This window comes from Pinus tabuliformis, chromosome 6 (assembly GCF_031772625.1).
Source record: "Pinus tabuliformis cultivar Carrire ecotype Pingquan chromosome 6, CPIR1, whole genome shotgun sequence".
NCBI classification, from domain to species: Eukaryota; Viridiplantae; Streptophyta; class Pinopsida; order Pinales; family Pinaceae; genus Pinus; species Pinus tabuliformis.
The window spans coordinates 1,238,080,271-1,238,096,638 of NC_142292.1; positions in this window are offsets into that span (position 1 = coordinate 1,238,080,271).

The window sequence follows — 16,368 nt, forward strand, 5'->3', positions numbered from 1 at the left end:
TAGATTCTTGTCTTGTGTTTTAGTACATTACATAAGTTGTGAATCTACAAGAAAATCTACAACACGTATCCACCAAGTCAAGACTAACATAGCTATAATTAGATCCACGGTCAATCAAAATAGAAATAAATTGATCACAAAGCTTACCATACATCTCAATGATAGATGCCTGATGATCCGTATGTTTGTTATCCAATGTTGCACAAATACGAGGAACACTCTGACCAACATCCCCAACAGTCTACACCTCCTATGCACTATATATATGAGGCCTACCACCCTGATACTGTGGACAATCTATCTTGTGATGATCCCCTCCACATGTCCAACACCACACGGGCTCCTTATTTTTCTCCTCAGCTTGATGTCCCTATCATCTATCAGATGCACTGAACTTCTTAGATGACACTACATTCTCTTTATTGCTTGTACCCTGAGTTCTTGCTCACTTCTTGTCCCATTTTCCTTTGTTATTTGCATTACCTTTCCAATCTAGCTCAGCATCAGATCTGTGCTTCAATTGCTCATAACAATGCCTTAGCTTTTGGATGGTCTCCTCCAATGATATAGACTCATCAAACTCAATCATGTCTTTGAATGCAACTAGTAATCCACTAATGAACCTTTGAACCTTGGCCTTCTCCTCTGTGAGGCAAGGCACATACCTCAGTAGCTCCAAGAACTTGCTAGTGTACTCATCATCTGTCACATACCCCATCTTTAGCTCATATAATTAACTTTCCCTATCATCAAAGTATCTCTCCGATAGATACTTCTTCTTGAATAGCCTCTCGAACTCATTCTAAGTCAAGTCCTCCTCATGAATACATCTGACATTCTTCACATCTTCCCACCAAATATTTACTTTACTTTAAGACTGAATGTAGCTACTCTGGCTTTCATATTCTCTGAATAGTCATGCAACCTGAAGAACTTCCTCATAGCAATCAACCATGCCTTTGCATCTTGCGATTTCTTCATATCTCCATCAAAAGTAGGAGGCTTTGCTTTCTTAAATTCATATGGCAAGTATCCCTTATCACTCCTCCTGTAAGGATGATAATGATGATGATCATAGTGCCTATTTGAAGCAGAACTAGAATAGTACCTGTGTTCATCACCTCTCCTATCGGAGTGTCCAACAATCTTCCATCTCTCACTGTGTTGTCTCTATTTGACTTGTGACCACCACGAGACCTACTACCATATTCCCCATTAGTTATGTCCTCCTGTTCATGGCTGATCTGATGTGGTCCCTATCACTGCAAATCTGACAAACTCTAAAGTATTATTGCATTTACCTATGCTTGTTTCTCCTGTGCATGTATGATTTTTTCATTGTCTACCTTAAAACTCCTTATTTATGCCTTTAAGCTTCTCAGTGTGTCGGCTAGATCAAAAGAGTGCCCAACACCACGCTTCTCATCTGATCCATAGGCAGAGTCTTGGGAGATGTAGTCTACCATCTTGCTAGTCATCTTTGATATTCTTCCTGCAAGGTATATCATGTGAGCTAAAACGAAGTCACAATAAACCAACGTACCTTAGCATAGTTCACGGAGGATATCTCATCTACAAGATCAACAAATCAATGTAATGCATGTATAACATAGTCACAACAACATATAGAAATATAACTCATGAGCATATAACCTTATAGCCATCATTCTAGTTAGAATCTAGTCACCGATGCATGACCATGTCAACCACACATACCATGACCTCATGCATGACTACTTCAAGCATACCAATGTATGTAGACAACGCACAACCATAAACATAGACAATAAACCGACACATATGTGAACAACACACAAGCCTAAACATGGACCACACACACGCATAAACACATATAACCAAGCATAAACAAGCAATACTTGTAACAACAGGTAGTAACATGTAACCAATCATACAAGAACAATACATATAAGCGAAATATAACAACATGTAACCAATCATGTACTCATGACAATGCACTCCACAACAACACCATCAACTTCCACTTGGAAACATCACTACAACCATTATCAACACCATGCAAATGCAACAAGCACATGGTCTCACAACATAAGAAACACATATGCAAATGACCTAATTCATGACCAACACACCCAACCCATCCAGTCCGAAGGGTGAACCATGCTATGATACCACTTTGTAACACCCTCCTCCCACATCTATTCAAGTAACCAACCAACCGGGGTAAACATGTGACGAGAGGCCACTATGATATGATTCGACCTCCTAAGTCACGTTAAGGAAGTGGAACTGACAGAAACACACCATACAGACCTTCAAAATCAGCATTAGGACCCTTAGGAACCATCCCAACCTTTCTTCCAATCGACCCTTGGGTCCCATAGAGATTTTAGACCACTTGACCCCCAGATGTTCCCATGATATGGGCATGGCAACGTCCAGGAGACTCTAGATTCTCTCATGACAAGGCATGCCATCATCCAGGGACTAAATTGCACAGTGTTGTGCCAACGTCCCTAGGATTTGAACCACTTTTTCGGGCACAGAGCCTAGGTCACTATCCATAATTGAATGAAACTCTTAGAACAACAAGATAACAAGGAAATGGAAATACAAATGAAATTGCTTGATTAAGACCTTGACTGGACCTCTACTAGCCATGACAGGCATTTCGTCAAACATATTATGCATATGTAATCTATCGGTGTAATTGACAGATCTAAGCATAGGGGTCTCATACTCATCTGAGAATTGCTAATAAGCATTGATGCCTCAACACATTAGCTTCCATTTCATCCATTAGGTCATAGATACATTGTTCATTCATTTACAAGTAAAAAACATGATGAGAGCCATACATAGCGACTGTCATAAAACACGTACATAACCAACATAATAGAGACACAAATGCGAAGGAAATCACAACCATATGATCCACATATAAACTAGTATAATACTCATAAAATAAAAAGGAGGAATAACCTCATATTATTGATGCAATGGCCAACTAGTTGTGGGACTTCCATGAACCACCCGACCGTCGACATGGCTAAGCCAAAACTCTCTTCAACCAGTCACCCTCGTGGCATATTCTAAGCATGAATGTGGATCTCATAAAACACATCAATCCAAAACCATCCAGGGCTTCCAGAGTCCAACTACCTCAACCCATCAAACAGTGATTCCACCTCACGTTCGGACATCACCAAACCATCACCAAATTGGTCTCTATCCAAGCCTTCCAGGGCTCCAGAGCGTTTGTTCCAACCAAGGCTCTAAGACTAGTAACTTAACCCACAGTTGTTGTCAGGCTCTAGAGCGTTTGTCCAACCAAGGCTCCAGGACTAACAACTCAACCCACCAAGGGCTCCAGAGCATTTGTCCAACCAAGTCTCCAGGATTAATAGCTCAACCCAAGTTGTTATAGAGCTCCAGAGCCTTTGTCCAACCAAGGCTCTAAGAACTAGTAACTCAACCCAAGCCAAGGAAACATGAGAACCAACCAGAAAACAAAGAAAAATGAACCCACAACACCATGGCTATCCAAAAAATGGCAAGGCTAGGCAAATCCACTGTCAATCGAGGTAATCCTCCACACCAATGACAGATCAAGACCAATAAAACCACATGCATATGCCATGCATGCCAAAACTAGTGAGGAAAATATACTTGCAACTCGGTACCTGCAAGAAAAAACTCATTGTAGTTGTTGGTCCCGATGTCCTCTTACACCTTCATGCTCTTCCTTTGCCTTCTTGCTCCCAAACTCCAAGTATGCCACACCCTACAAGAGTGCTCCAAGAAAGCTTTAAGTGTCCAAGAGTGAGTGAGATACAGAATAATGAGAGAGCTCCAAAACTGAACTGACAAAAGGTTAGCAACTGATCCTCGTAAGCCTTTTTATCAATTAGGCCTCTATTTTCTTCATTTTCCATTATTTTCCTTTAATTTCCTCCTCACATGCAACCTGTGACCTTTCACCTCCCTTTTCTCCTAATTTCCATTATTTTCATAAATAAATGTGCCAAAAATGCCATTTGCATTTCCAAAACCTTAGCCATTACCTTTGCTAATTTCCTTAGCCATTAATAACCAAATGAACACCCACACTAGGATGTCTTGCCCAACATTCAGCTTGGAATAAGTGTCCCATCAACCGTGGTTATTATGTTGCCTTTATTAACTTTTATTACATGGAATTTTCACAAGGGTTGTTACAACTTTCCTTAACTTTTCTTTTGCAATGCTCATTGTCATGGGAAGATTGTGAAACCGCTTACATCATCTCTTTTCTTGATGGTTTTGGCAATGGTTTGGATTCTTTATCTGAATAACCCCTTTCTTTTGTTGCCTTCAAACATTCTCCTTCAATGTACCCCAATCCTACAAATCGAGGCCTTTGTACAAACTCTAATGGTTGAGTCATTCTCGTGAGCCCCAGTATTGCAGGAATAATGCTGCAACTCCTGAGACTCCCTTATTTAATTTTATCAACCCGGTAGTTCGTAACAAACTTGGAAGCGACGGTGTTGTATGCACAAGTACTAGCTATTGCCGTAACTGTCACTTGGTCCGCTGGCACAAGTCCGCTAGGAGCTTAAGCCAACTTCTATAAGCTCTGAGAAGAAGCTTTTTAACTGATGGATGAAAGCTAACTCAAAGAAGGCTAATCTACTTGTAGAAAGAAACTGGAAAGCTGAAAGAAAACGTAAACCCTAGCAAACCCTAGTTTTATCGACTAACCCTACTGGTGCAAGAAAAATGATGAAAGCTACAGAAAGGAATGCCATTGACTCTTAGAAAGGTAGAATGCATGTGACTAAGCTACTTCTGAAGTAAAATCTGAAAAGAAACATCTTTTTGTATATTTGAGTAAGTTGGCAGAATTATTATGCATGCGATTTAACTGTCTTTGACTGTGCAGAGGTGGATTGGCTCGGAGGAGGTCGGGAAGGTTCAGAGAGGGCCTAAGGGGTCCCTAACACCCTTCCAGAGAGTTTCACAGAGTTTGGCTATCAAGAAACCTCATTCGTGAGCTTCTACAAGAAGTCTGCAGGGGTTCTACAGGATGTTCTGGGATTTCTACAGGATGTCTGTAATTTTTCTACAGGATGTTCAGAAATGAGATTTTGGAGGATGGATGGAGGAAGAAAGATGAAGGAGTGGGTATGGAGGTGAGATAGGGGTGTGAGGAGGTCCAGGAATTGGGGAATGGAGCTGAGGAGTGGCGAGGATGGTTGGATTTGTTCAAGGGAGAGTGAAGCAATGTTGCACAACAATATGGGAATTTAGGGCAGAGTGAGCAAATGGCAAACGTAAGGCAAGGATTCTAAGTAGAGGATGAAGCAGGTGGGATTGATGGAGAATGGGCAGATAAATAAGGATAATAGGTGCTCTGCAAGTTGTTTTTCAAACGAAACAAACAAGGATTTGGAAAATCAAAGACCTAGTTACGTTAGTCTATTCTAACCTAGATAACAACAAAGAAATGGAACAGAAGTTTATTTGCACTGAAACCATGTGAAATAACTTATGCAACGAAGCAATCAAGAATCTGAACATGTAACCAATTTCTGCAAATAAGAATCGAACACTAATGATTGCACGGCGAAGCAAAGAAAGTGTTTTTGTTGGCAGCAAGGTCACCTTGATCCCAGCTCCTGATCCCACTGAGGGAGAGGTGAAATCAGAGGTGCTTGATGGCCCTTTTTCTGAATATCTTCCCTGTTATTAACCTATCAACTAAATCTGAGCATGAAAATCCTTTTTTTTTTATAACAAAACAAGATTTAAATCTAAATAGCAGATTTTATTCTAAGAATGCAGCAAAAACACATAAAAGTAAACAAAGGAGGTACTGGACACTTGAGATGGGCCCAACCCCATGAGATACAACCTCCTAAGAGAGATTTAGAGCTGGTGCAAAGCTGGATTCATCTTTATTGAGCAAGAAAAGAAGAGTTACATCAAAAACTGTCCACAGGGAAAGCTTGAAAATGTGCTGAAATGCAAAGCTAATCTACTAACTAAAATCGAACTACAAACTAGCTAACTTCTGCCTACAAAGTGACTAACTGAAATGAGGCCCTAAGCCCTCTTATTTATACAAATTGAGGACCCCAACAACCCTCCTAAACTTTAGGAACTCAGCTGCCAAAACTTGTAGTTAACAACACTTTTACTAGCACTTGCTCGGCTGCCCTTGTGATAATTGATTTGGTGGCCCTTGAACTCCGAGCTAATGGTGGAGAATTCGAGGTAAGGGCCCATAAATGAAGGGGAAACCTTCCTACAAATCCTCTCCCTTGTTCTTCCACGAATTTGGCTGCCAAGTGCTCATTAAAACCTTTGATTTTGTCTCAAAATTGACTAAAACTCTGCACAAAGCACCCATTAGACTTGTTGGCATAATGACTAACCCAATTCACTCTATTAGCATAAATATAATCAAAAACATGCAATAAACTAATGAGAATGGTGGATTAAGTCGAATTAGGAGGTTGAATGAGCCCATATAATTATCCATTTTTGGGGCTCATCATCACCCCCCTACTGAAAGTGTTGCTCATCCTCTGAGCAACCAATATATCTCTTCATCTTTGATGGCCTTGGTGGCCTCCCTGTCATGCCAATCTTTTGAAGTGATGTCCTCTTCTCGGTCACGAAACCATGCTTTTCTCTCTGCTTCTTCCCACTGCCTGTGCTCCTTTTCCTAGAGAATTCTCAGCTTCCTGTAGAACTGTCTCAGCATCCTGTAGAGAGGCCTTTATGTCCAACATTTTCATTCTTTCTCTCCAGGTGGATGTCTTCGGGCTTCCCTGTTCATAGGTGATGGATGCCTTTGAGGGAGACCTCTCCTTTTGTGTAGCTGGGGTGTCTAAAATCGTGATTGGCTCTTTTGACGATGGCTGGGGTCTGCCATTTTTTATCCGCATGCTCCTTCTTGCCTTAAAATACATGGAATGCTCCCTCTTTCACTTCCCTTTTTGCTTTGGAGATGTGCTTAGGGTGGCCAGCACAGTTGCTGCCTCCCTGGCTAAGAGCTCAGGTGATTTTTCCTTCTGTTGCCCTGTTTCTAGACTTCTTGTAGAAAGTCCTGTGCTGGTTGTTTTCTGGCTTCCTGTAGAAACAGTTTTCTGGCTTCCTATAGAAACAGTCTTCTGGCTTCCTGTAGAAACGGATTTCACTGTTTTGGCCTGCTTGGCTGGGGGTGCCTTCTCTTTTAATTTTCGTTGTGGTTGCCTTGGGTGTACCCTCACTTGCTTGGACTTTTTCAGTCCTCTCTGCCCTGATTTGCAACCATTTCTCCCTTGGCATTTGTGCCTTTATTCCACCCACAGTTTTGGGCTCAGCAACTTGGCCTTTCTCTTGTTTCTCTTCTTGCTCTTTCTGTGGTGGTCTGTCCTAGGTTTCCTTACCCTTGGCTTTCTCTTCTGCCTCAATGCGCTCCCTTTCCTCATTGCTGGATGAAGTGAGTTCCTCAGCCAGAATTCGGATATCATCATCCTTGGACATATTGCGGAAAATCTCCCAGGAGAGAGGGACGGTATAGTTATGGAGGGCATCTTCTACTAGAAGCTGGATAAGCCCATGATGGGCCAACTGGTCCGGTGTCCCTTCCTTCAATTTTGTGCCACACTCCATTAATGATTGTAGGCGGAAATATGGGATGCTTAACTTTTGTTCTATGGGTAAATCCATCTTATGTCTGAGTTCAGTTAGCAACCGAAAGTGATAACCATATACAATACTGAATTCCTTTTTGGCTTTTTTGGCCCAATGCCCTCTCCTCTTTGCTCCAGGGCATCCCCAATGGCAGATCAGTGACTCGACTATTGAGTTGTGGGGTAAGCTTTAAGGTAAACCCTATGAAATTTACAGTGGCCAGTATCTTGGATTTAGGCTGTAGAGACATTAAGAACTCTTATGTTACCTCATCATCATGACCTTGAATTCTGTCATAGAATATCATCCAATTGGCACGGGTAAATAGGTCTACCACCTCGGGAGTTTCTCGCAGTTTCTTAGAATCCTAGGGTTCCTTTATGATAAACCCTCCTGGCATGGTGAGAATGTTCTGTTTTGGCTTGTGTTCTGATCAGAAGGGGAATTCTGTGTATGGTTTCCTCCTTTGATTCTCCGGATAGGGTTTCTGAGATGTTTGTATCTCACTTTGCACCGATTCCCTGGTTATAATGCTATTGCTGCCCAAAACTCGACTGTCAAAAGGGAATTAGGCTCTCACAAACAGAGTGCAGAGCTTACTTTTCATCCCCAACCACATAAAAGTCACATTCTTTATGCACAGGTTAGCCCTTACAGTGGTTTATCGTTTCTACAGAAGGAATTTGTTAACAAGAATCGTGGAGGAGAACTTTGACCCAAAATCGACTAAGAAATTCCGTGCCACACACAGGCAGCTGCTATTTTTTTTGACTCACAGGCAGACTTGTTTCATACTTTCTTATTCAAAACAGTTTAATTCACCACCTTTCGAACGTATCATGCATGGAAGAGTGTTTTTTCAAGCCTACCTCTCTCAGAACTCCAAACTCGATGAAGAAAAGTCCAGGCTTCTCTGCTTCGAAAGGATATGCCGTGCTTCCTGTAGAACGCCCCTACGCCTCTGAGTGAGCCCAATACGCAGCAGAATCTCGAAGACAGGTAGAAAAACCGGTGGAGGATGACTAGTTAATCATTTTGTGCATACTTCAGTTGAGGATGTTGTAAGTGCAAACGAACAGCAGTCTGTGAGTTTCAGCCGAGCATTCTTTAATTGTTGCGTGATTTGTGGTGAGGGAGTGAAGTGGCCAGGTGTACGTGGCCACATGCAAACGGTAGTGTTGTTCATGAACTGTATGTTTTCCCCCTGTAATCACTGCCATCAATTGCACTGAGGTTTAAACGGCCAACACTCCCTATTGTTTTAATTTTCACGTGAGTCGACTGTCCACGTGTACTGAATGACTTCCGGTTGAGCGCTAGATAAGGCAATGTCGGGTTCACCTTGCTAGATTTGTGGCTTAATCCCACCATTCCATTCGTTCATGCAGTTCTTAAATTAGATTCATGCAATAGAGGAATGAGTTTTAGCCACATACCTGGAAGTTGAATGGTTGCTGTGAGGTGTTGTGGCCTTTCATTTGCTGCATGCACTGGTTTCTGTGGTTGCATGGTGGCTTGGTTGCTGATTCATGGCCATTTTTTCTTGTGCAGGTATCCTCTGGCCGGATCCATGCTCTAGGAGCTGGCTTCACGTTCAGATCTGCACCCTCAAGCTGTTGATGTTGAATTTTCACAGGACAGAAACTTGTTTTTGCCATTGCTCCCGAACGATAGATCGGATCGATCTGAAACTTGCTGAGCATGTTCCTATCGTCATTATGCACCTCCAATAGCAAAATTGCGATCAATGGATGCACAAATTTCGAGAAAAATGGAAAATGGCTGAAGATTACAGAGATCAATTTCTCGGAAACCATGCATCGGAATTGGCTGAAACTTCTTGGGTAGGTGACTACCACCCATATGCATCTCCCCATGAAACAGGTTTTGAAACAAATGCACGGATAGGGAGAAAATGCAAAACTGGCTGGAGGTGATGGAGGCTGATTTCTTGGAAACCGTGCACCGGAATTGGATGAAATTGTTCGGGCATGTTGCCATCGTCCCTATACAACTCCCCCTGTAACAGTTTTGTAAATGGATGCACGGTTTTCAAGCTAGGGAAAAAACAAATTATGTTCTATGTATTTTTTCTTCAAAGCACTCTGCAAGTTTTTGCATGGTAAAAAAATGAGCTTAGGCTGTGATGCAGGCATGGAGATGATGGAGGAGGAGTTTGAAGATTGCAGGAGGACTTCTGAACCCTTGAGGAAGCTATCATGTTCGCCAAACTACCTTTTTGAAATCCATTTCTAGCTTCCTTTAATTTCTACAGGAACTTCCTGTAGAAGCACAATGAGGTGGAAAAAATGATGGAGAAAGGTGAGGGATGGAAACAGGGGTGCTTGCAGGCCTAACCAACAAATTCCAACCATCAGATTCCCTTTAAAATTGAATTTGGTTCTAACGAAGGTTCTACAGGATGTTTCAGAACTTCCTGTAGAAACGCTTGGAACTTCCTGTAGAAAAGCCTGGAACTTCCTGTAGAAAGCCAAATCATGACCTGAATGTGACAAAATCCGAAGAGAGGTGAGTGGCCATGGAGGGAATGTTTGAAAGGATGTCTTGGAGCCTGGTACAGACTCCTGTCCTCGTTTTGTGCACCCCTCTTTTCCTACAAAGTATTCACTGCAACCTGCAATTTTTCACAGAGATTAGTCCTGCTTTCTTTTTTCTTTTTTTTCTTTTTTTTTTGAAAACAACTAGGGCGCCTCATGGAGGTTTTCACCCTAATTGCCTGCCTTGGGCGCTCCAAGGGAGGTTTTTACCTAGGGATCTTATTCTCTTTTTCTTTTCTCTTTTTTCTTCTTTTTTCCAACCCATTGACCGCCTCATGGAGGTTTTCAATCAATGAGCCAATCTAAGGCGCCTCCGAGGAGGTTGTCACCTTAGATTTTTCATCCTATTTCCATTTTTTCATTTTTTTCTTTTTTCTTTTTTCTCTTTTTTTCTACCCTACCCTACTTGAAAAACAACATTCTTTTCAAGTATAAGAATACTTCCAATGGAGCCATGTGCACATCAAGATTAGAGACAAGATGATGTGGAGGCTTGAAATGGATGCTTTGACAGCTATCCGGATTTCAGAGACCAAATGATTTGACTTTGAAGGGATCAAACATAGTTGAAGAAGAGAGTACTGCTGCAACTTAGTGACCGTCTGGAACCATGTCTCAATATACCTTTGATATCCTTGGTCCTTTTGCTGATCTGGATCATTCTCCATATCTTCTTCTATCATGACCTTCACATCTTCCTCTTTGTGCTGATTTTTCTCTTGACTGCATGGAAGGTTTGATGGTAACCATGAGGGAGCTTTCTTGATTTCTACTTCTGATGTTTTCTCTTCATCAAGTGCAGCCCATGTTGCTTTGATCTCCCCTTTGGAATCTTCTTTTTCCTTTGGTCCTTCAATGTTGTCAATATAATCTCTGTTTTGCAACACTCTTCCTGAGCTTTGGTGAAGATCATTGAGCTCAAGAGGAGTCATTTGGACATGTTGTGCCTCAGCTTTGTAATGGAGTTGAGCTACTCCAATGTGTGGATTTGGAAATGGTGGTACGGGTAGTTGAGTGGGGGTGTATATTTGAGATGGATGTGGATGGGGTTGTGGTTGGGCAGGTGGTAGAGGAAAATGAGCGGGAGGAGAGTTGTATTGGGGCCTCCAGCCCTGATGAGGTGCATTCCACTGAGGCTGTGGCTGAGCATAAGAGTGAAATGAATGAGCAGCTGGTTGGGCATAATATGGAGATGGATCCGACCAAGGAGAGGGTGTGGACCATGAAGGATGAGCAGGGGGACCCCAAGAAGGCATGGAAGTGGCTTGATAGGGGTCGTAATAGGTCTGGGATGTCCCTTGCATTCCCTGCTGGTAGGGTATGGGTCCATGTGGCCTCCTTTGGTTCATATAATAGAGTGATTCAGTGGCTCCTTTGGCTCTCTGATATGCAGCTTTAAGTCCAGGCAAGGAAGGGCACTGATTCGTAGGATTGTATTCTTCACAGACGAAACACACTTCTAGGGAGTGCATTGGACATTCGTTCCTAGGATGCTTTCTAGTGCACCTGGGACAAAATATGGCCAAAGCCCTCTTGGATTCCTCTTGATTCCTTTGGATCCGCAGGGTATCCAATTGCATGGCAAGAAACTACCTCATATCACTCTTGAAATCTTCCATCTGATTTGCAAATTCATTTCTGGACAAGGTACTTCTCCCAACATTTCTATTTGTAGCCGTTTGCTCCAGAGGAATGTTTTCTTCTTCTTCTTCCCTTAAGGTTCTTCAAATATGTCTTGTTGTCCACCTAGGGGTTCTTCTTAATCACAACCATCGAAGAAGAGAGAAGGTTGGCTGTGTGAAGCAGTGGGGGGTGTTGTGCAAACATTTTTCTGACTTATCTCTACTCCTACAAGGCATGAAAGGAAATCTTTTTGGTTGATTTTTGCTTCTTCTTTTTTTTTTGTACCTGCAAAAACTAAAATAGATTGAACTGCAACTAACTATCTTGCTGAAATGAAAATGCGGAATTGAAATGAAAGCAGGAAAGGACTAATCTATTTTGCTCAAATGAAATTTCAGGAATTAAATGTTAGGCTACGCTTGCGGAATTGAAATGCTAATCTACGCTTGCCGAAATGAAATTGCAGAATTGAAATGCTAATCTATGAAAGCGGGAAATGCTAATCTACTTTTGCAGAAACGAAATTGCATAATGGAAATGAAATAAACTACTTAGCAAAAGGTTGTAGTGGAAAATAGAAGAAAAGCAGCAATCACCAATACTCTGACGCTTCCCTGGCAATGGCGCCAAAAAGAGTGGTGTGCCCCAGTATTGCAGCAATAATGTTGCAACTCCTGAGACTCCCTTCTTTAATTTTATCAACTTGGTAGTTCGTAACAAACTTGGAAGCGACGGTGCTGTATGCACAAGTATTAGCTCTTGCCGCAGCTGTCACTTGGTCAGCTAGCACAAGTCATATCAGAAAACCGCCTGCACCATCATATTCCTAGCAAAATTTCGGTTAATCTGAGTATCAAGTTGACATATTTCTGCCACTTCCAAAAATCAATGCCAAGGGAATCTAAAAGATTCCTTCAAAATTCTCTAGTTCATGGTTCCACATCTCGGCCTCTCTTCCTATGCAGGTGCCTCCTGCTCGTGGCTTCTTTGTGACCCTCCTATTCCATTGGTAAAGAACATGGTTTAAATATAAAATTCGCGAGCGGATTAAACAAGGCCCATGGCGTATGTTGGTTCTATTACATTTGTTGTGGTGGTTGTTTATATCGTGGTTTTGTGGTTCTATTACAAGGTTTGGTGTTATATTTCGGGCCGTCGATTGGCGGGTTGACCCTGGCCGGTCTAGGTTCAACTCCCACCGACCTCGCACAACGTGGCATGGTCATTGGGCCGTTGACCCATAATATATTTATATATATTAATATATATTTGGTGAGAGGGTTGGCGGGTCCGCCAGTCGGGTGGCCAACCACCCCATTTTTATTTTTAAATAAATCATTCAAAAACTCGTTGACGGATTTTTAGGGTCACCAACAAAATTAAGTAGGCGAAAATTTTGCTAGATTCGACCTCCGCACAGTGCCAATTTGTTGCTTAATTAACAATTGCCAAATTTAGCCAAACCTCCAATTTTAGCGAACCTCCAATTTTAGTTAGCGACCTATCAAATTTAGCCAGTGGGGCTAAGTTTACCAAAAGTTTAACTGTGAATATCGTGAGCATATGAAATTGGATTTGAGTTTCGTTCACGTTGTTAGTATCGGGACAAGGAGCTCTACATTTTGGTCCTAGTTTCAACGAAATCCGAAGACTTTGAATTTTGAGCCTTTTTGGAGCCACATGGATCAAAGGGAATCCCTTCACTACTCTATGGTCCCTTGATGATTTCCCGCCTCTTAATTGTCATTCTCAATAAGCACATATCAAATCATGACCCACTCTACCCAACTATAGTTCAAAGCTCTTTTGAAAATGTTTGATAAGAAAAATTCATTTTTAGGGAGCCCAAAAGACACCAACATCATTGCAATCTGCGATTGGTACTTTTTCAAGCATATTTGGGCACCCAAAACATAGTTTAACAACCCATAATGCTTCAACCATCATTATAATCAGGATTGACAACCTTCAACTCATAATTATCACGACTCAGGAACTCGTGTGTCTCTTCACTCTATAGGTGTCTCTCTCTATGCATGAATGGTTGTTTCACGCCCTTTTCCATTCATGGATCTCTACTATATTCCATATTTTTCCATAAATTTAGTATGCTATTGTCCAACATTTACATCAGTCCCCCAAGCAATCTATGGCTCAACTTCAAAATCTAGGAATGTACTCAACCCATTTCTTCCATTAAATTCTGAAGCACTATTGCCACCACAACTTCCATATTTATGAAGGTGACTATTCCATCTACCTAGTCACTCACAATAAATTGGTTCATGGGCAAGAGGGAAAAAGCTCATATTTAAATTTCAATTTCATTACAAGGATTTGGCAAGACAATTCCTCTCAACACCCTTATTGTTTTCCCACTTGTGATAATATAACTTGTATTAGTGCTCATATGTTCCTAGTCTGTTGCTCATTTTTTTTAATTATCAGAGGAATATTTACATACATATTGTTTTTAAGTGTTTAATATGGTTTTTTGCAATGACAACATTTAAATATTGACACATGCGATATAATATCATTAACATAATTAATTACAATTTAACTTGAGTGGTTAAGATATGGATGCTATATATATGGATTAATAAATAGATGAACCACACTTGTTGGTTCGAAACGCGTCGACCAAAATCTTCAATGTGATTTCTTCCGAAAAATATTTTATACATTAAGATATGGATCATAAAAGCTTGAATTCGAATATCACTACCTTGCACGGGAGGCCGTTATCATTAAAGTTCATATTTTTGAACGAGCACGCTTGCAGTTTTCTAAGATGAAGACAAATCTTGCATTCTTGAAGAGGTGTAGGGATTTGTCGTTGTTTCTAGCCATTAGGTTGACTTGTCTACCTATTTAACCTTCTTCCTAGATCTGTTTCTTCATCTTGTCCTGAAGATGAACCACACTTGTTGGTTTGAAACGTGTCGACCAAAATCTTCAATGTGATTTCTTCCAAAAATATTTTATACATTAAGATATGGATCACAAAAGCTTGAATTCGAATATCACTACCCTGCACGGGAGGGCTGTTACCATCAAAGTTCATATTTTTGAACGAGCACGTTTGCAGGTTTCTAAGATGAAGACAAGTCTTGCATTCTTGAAGAGGTGTAGGGATTCGTCAGTTGTTTCTAGCAGTTAGGCTGACCTGTATTCCTATTTAACCTTCTTCCTAGATCTGTTTCTTCATCTTGTCTTGAAGATGAACCACATTTGTTGGTTCGAAACACGTCGACCAAAATCTTCAATGTGATTTCTTCCAATTTTTTTTTATACATTAAACTAGTGTTTTCAATTCGACCACTCCTTATACTCGTACTATGATTATGACTATTACCAATGCCACCACTATTCCCTCCAAAAAGAGGCTGACTATTGTTTAACATCATATTATATGGTACCTAATGATATTTAGGATGCGCAAGGGGTATTGTTGGTGTTGGGATGACTCCACTATTAATTTAATACATCATGTCCATTATTCTTCTTAAATAGTTGGAATACAACCATCAACACATCATTAGGTTGTGCATTGTTGTTAGTATCCACATCCATGGGTTCTTTGAAGGACTAATTGAGTGTAACTTTCTTTTGTAGAGGATCTAAGCAATATGTTTGTATCCAACATCAATGTGCAATATACTTCAAGTTTGTCTTTCAAACCTCATAGATGTACCTTCACAACTATTCCTCCTCGTTGCACTGACATCCAACATCAACCCTCTTTCTTGCAACCATTGGCTAGCTAACTCATCCTTGTTCTTCAACTTCTTCAACCCTTGCAACCTCACCTTATTGCTTACCTTCTCATTAATCTCCTTCCACAACTTCTTGCTATGTTCCACGATTGCATGCATATAGTTAAACGACTACCATTTAGTATCTTCGCTCTCTTTGAGTCTTGTTTAGCTCTCCCATTATTCTTTGTGTTCTCTCTGATACTTATTCATTGAAACCATCATCATCATCAATTATCTTGACAAACCCACAACATAAGGCTTCTAAACTAACATTTTGGTTGGGTTAAAGGGTAAAAGACCCTCTTCCACCAATAACATTTTATGCGAAGTAGGAATCTTGTTTAACAACTTTCCTCGTGATTCTCATTTGAATTCCTCCTTATCTCTTCAATAATAATGGTATCCTTCTACCACAAACTCAATAATGTATGCTTCCATCATTGTCTTCATCCAAAAATATATATATCAACTAATTGGGTGTTCAAACTGTCGTAATGCTACTAGATTTGGAAGGTTCCACTCAATAAATATTTTTTTTTCAATCTATAACCTTGCATCTCCTCAAGTCGTTGCATTCACTCATACAAGTTTATTAGGAACTCAACCCATAAACTAACCTATTCATTCCTTGTAGCATCTCCATACAACACCATCTCTCTGCAATGATTAACATTCCATCCTTGTAATGTAGCTCCATGTAAATAAACTTCCTAATCTATGCCTCAAACCAATCTTGCAACTTTGACTTAGAGAATCTCTACCTCAACCTATGGAAACTCTAC